Genomic DNA, 4672 nt, shown 5'->3' with positions numbered 1-4672 from the left:
CTTAAGCATCCACTTTCCAAGTGTCCTAGGTTTGAAATCTGGATTCCATTAAAAAAGGGTAATTATAAAAAGTGGTTAGTAGAAAAGATGCTTGAAGAAGGAAATATACAAAATTAAAAAAAAAACATACAATTGAAGTGGAAATGATTTAGAATAAATAAAATTTCCATAGCTTTGTGTGGGAAACATAGGGATAGGAAGATGCAATTTAGATTTAAAAGGTGGTAGTGGTGAATGTAGTATAGTTGCTTTGAAGCAGAAATAGATCATGAAATCAAAGGAACTTAGGCTGACAACAGAAGAGATATTAAAAATATTAGAATCCAACCTCTCATTTTACAGTTGAGGAAATAGATCTAGAGAGGTGAAATTGGTTGCAGAAAATTGTGTGGGTAACAAGTAGAGCTGTGTTTCTATAATAGACAAGCCAATTCTAGAAAGAGTACAAATGGAATGGCCCATTTGTTTTCAAAACGCATAACAGATCTCCAATTTTGTGTTCCTCTTCTCCACTTTAAATTTCTCTTATGTGCTATCTTTAATCATTAGAATATAAGTTTTTTGAGGACATACATTTTCTTTCCATTTGAATTTATATTCCTAGTACTTAGTACAATATGTGATACATAATAAGTTATTCATAAATGCTTTTGACTAATATGTTTTTTTTTTATGAAGAACTACATAATTGGTCAAATTTAATTATCCTTTGGTGGTTCTTTTTTCTACTTAAAAAAGACAGCAGGGACAGCATAACACAGATTCTAACACATTACATTAGTTACTAAGGGTAAAACTTTTCAATGCTATATACGTTTTTCCCTCCTGTCTCTCCCTCCTCTCTCATTAATTACATATTATGCATATGCATACAAAATGACTATGTGTGTATATGCATATGTGTGTTTGTGTACACCAATTAGCTGCTGGTCTATATAGCAGAGGAAGTTTTACCACACTAGGAATTCCAATACTGAAAAAAATCACAGATTAAGGTAAACAAATGATAGAGACAAACCTCTAGTCCTGAGATGAAACAAAGAATACTCTCCTAGAAACCTTTTCAATATTCCTCTCAGCAGAATTGTTTATTAATGGAAAGCTTTGCTAGAAAGATGGCACACCAAGCTTTCTGTGATTGCAAGATTTTCCATATGTACCCTTGCCAGCGGCACACTACCTCAGATACTGCCCCACTGCCCAATACATCAGGAAACAGCTCTCCCTGCCTTGCTGCTCCATATCAGAGGTAGAGACAAAATTGCTACCCAATTTCCAAAGGGAAAACTAAAAAAGGAAATTCCAAACAACCAGTCATATGATCAAGATTATGTTTTAAATATATTGTTTTCAAATGAGGGTAAATTTTCTCATTGAAAAACATAAAACTGAAGGTATCTGGAAATTATACTCCCAATGCCTTGCCACAAGGCCACACTACCTTATTTTCTCACACAGAAAAAAATAGTACTATTGTTCACAAGAAAAGAACAAAGAAAAAAAAATAAACAGAAAAAATTAAGCACATGGGCTAGATCTATTGCACACCTGGGAAGAATATTCCTATTCACTCTTCTGCTGATGGAGACCTATAATTTGGATATACATGTTAAAATATAAATGCATATCTCAAAAATTGATTGTGTCAACTTCCTCAGTTTCACAACTGCTACCATTGTCTGTAAATATCAAGTTTCAGAAAAGAATTATTATTTTTTTTCCTTAATAAAAGGATTAAGTTTTTTTTTTTTTTTTTTTTTATTCCTTTCATCTGAGGCACAAAATAAGAGAGATTACCAAGCTAACTTTCATTTAGTGCAGTTCAGGTATCAGGTGTCTGGGGTCTATATTTAGCTTGCTTTAGGCACGAGTTAGAAGTGTTGGACTCCCTGGATGTCAATGGCTTTCAAATGGCAGGGTACCCTTGAAACTAGATGAATATCCAGGACCCTCTACCTACTTTCTCAGTGTTCAGCTGTTGTGCTTTGGAAATCAGATGCTTGCTTAATAAATCTACTTGTGAGCCAGTCTTTCAAAACTCAGTACTGAGAGGCTACATCTGGGAAATGAGTGTTCTGTAAGAGTCGGTGAGCAGATTTTATTTTGGGGGCACAATGCTGGGGGGTGGTTAGAACTATATTTTTTTTTAATTTGGAAAATTTTAAAAGATTAAAGACGAAATCTGATAGTGATTTATGAAAATAAGCATTTCAAAAGAATTCAAACAAGAAAAAGTCTTAAAATTCTAAAGTATTAAGCACATTTTCATAATACATAAAGTCACTGATGCCTTATTTGACATCAAAATGGCATTCTTAAAATTCCTAAGTTTTCATTTAAAATTTAATTTTTTAAAATTATTGTCTTTGTTTCCACGTTTACTGTAAAATTTGCCTTTTTCCTTGCTTTCTTTAGATGGGATTTTGAATGTTTATTTTTTTTTTTACTTTTCTATATCTAAATTTAATTTAACTTAGCTATTTGTGCATTTTTGAGGCTGAGTTGGCATGTCTGCCTCTAAATGAACTTATTTTTAAAAGCTTACTACTTGTCTCCTCTCTGTGTCTCTCTCTCCCTCACCCTGTGTGTATATGTGTATATAGATACATACATACATATGTATGTATGTATATATCTTTATACATATATGCATATACTACAATTTTATTTTAGAAAAAAAGATTTTCCCTGAATTTGATCAGTTATGATAATGATTTATTGTGTAATTTTTGGCCAATTTGAAATAAAATATTTAAAAGAATAGGATCCAAGTAACCTTAATTTTGCAGATTTAATTATGTTTTTTTGGTTTTCTATCAAGTTCAAATGAAATAAGTTTAAGAAAAAACTGAAATATGCCTAATTCCTTTTATTCTATTAACTTCTCTACCATTTAGAAGAAAATTTAGTAATTCTACACAAAAGGATTTTCTTCAAATTTCATCTGTATCAGTCATGGAAGATATATATTACTAGTACTCACATTGCAATATGAATGTAATATTAATCCTTTATTAAAGTACTTTATTTAAAATGTAAGCAGTAATATAGCTGATTTACCCTAACACTTATGTAAAACTATGAGTAGTTTAAAATGTGATATACAAGTTAAATGATCTAGAAAATGGATTTATGTGCAGACTTATCTGAAATAACACTCACTCACACACACACACACACACACACACATACACACACACACTTATTGGAAGAAATCAATCCTTTGTCAGTATGCCCATATAAAACGTTGAAATGAATTATTAGCAAATTTGTACTTGAAAGTTTTTCTCTGTGTTTCTATATATCTGTCTCTGTGTGTCAGGGTTTATGTTTCTCTAATGTCTCCTCTCTGATTCACATGGGTACACATGTGTGTGCACAAACACATGTACACACACATACACATCTTTAACTTACTCTTCTCCAAATCTTTAGAAAATGACTGGATCTAAGCAAAGTCTTGAGTTTGACACAGAGATACAGACATTTGAACTTTGGGGAAGATATTCTGGAATGGAAATTCTTAGAAATTTAAGATTTTCCTGCCTTCTCCTGCTGTAAGTACATATACTTGTTCCTAACTATTAGGTCAGAGATCTCTAAAGATAAAAACCACCTTCAAGACCATCCAGTTTTATAGTTTAAAGAAACTGAGGTCCAGGAAAATCAAGGTCCCAAAAGCAGTAGGCATCATAGTCAGGATTTGAACACATGTGGCCTTTCTCCAGAACCATGTGTTTTCACTATACAATGCTGGTTTTTTTTTTTTTTTTTTTTTTTTTTTTTTTTTTTTTTTTTTTTTTATGGGAATCCTGCTCTTCCTGGGACAGGAATATGATTTTACAATAAATTTAGATTAGTTGGGTTACATTCTTTAAACTTTAATATAGCTGGCTTAACCTTCTTGGTATTACATTCTGAACCATTATCCCAGGCAAATCTGGGTAAATAATAAACATAGCCGCTGTGGGAAAATATGTGACATGCTAACAGACCTGAAAAGCCAGAGAAATAAATCCAAGTGATAGACAACATGAACACCAATTAGTTGCAATTGGAGCCTCCTGTTAGGGACAGTGATTACTTAATAATGAACTGGTTTGAGGATTTAAATAAGAAAGAAAACTGAGCAGTTCTGGGGATAACAGAACAATTTAACTAAAAGGAAAAGACAAGCTATCAACCTCAGAGGAAGCAATTTCAACCAGTGAAAGACATATGCTTGATATATTGATAAACAAAAAGCAAACAGTATGGTTACAGTTAATGCTTAATAATCTAAAAATACATATTGGCCTTATAGAACATAGACAAATAAATATTATATTGCTATTAAAACAATGAGTTATGTTTCTGATTGTTGAGCTAATTATTTATTTTGTTTGATAAATGTACAATTAATTCATTCATAAATTATTTATTGTACTAAGTACCACATGCCAGTTACTGTACCAGTTGCTTGTGATTTAGATCAGAGTTATCAGATTCTGATAGGGAAAACTGGAAAATGTCTGGGAATTTTTAACATTGGGAAATGTTTAACAAACTAAATGAAAATATAACACATGAAAAATGCTAATTTGTGTTTTTAAGTGAATATGCTGTCCAGGACAGGAATCTGTTTCTATATGAATTTGACAACACTGCTTTAGACTACTAATTCACTGAACAG

At 31.7% G+C, this 4672-nt stretch overlaps 1 long non-coding RNA gene across 1 annotated transcript; it reads left to right on the top strand.

The window, feature by feature from the left end:
- The first annotated feature begins 1850 nt into the window (after window positions 1–1850).
- LOC116419332 lies at window positions 1851–3558 on the top strand. The gene is made up of 2 exons (XR_004229605.1): window positions 1851–2087; window positions 3436–3558. It is a non-coding gene; the product is annotated as an uncharacterized LOC116419332 (long non-coding RNA).
- The last annotated feature ends 1114 nt before the right edge of the window (window positions 3559–4672 follow it).

This window comes from Sarcophilus harrisii, chromosome 5 (assembly GCF_902635505.1).
Source record: "Sarcophilus harrisii chromosome 5, mSarHar1.11, whole genome shotgun sequence".
In the NCBI taxonomy this organism is placed as follows: domain Eukaryota; kingdom Metazoa; phylum Chordata; class Mammalia; order Dasyuromorphia; family Dasyuridae; genus Sarcophilus; species Sarcophilus harrisii.
This window is presented reverse-complemented; position numbering and strand designations above follow the sequence as displayed.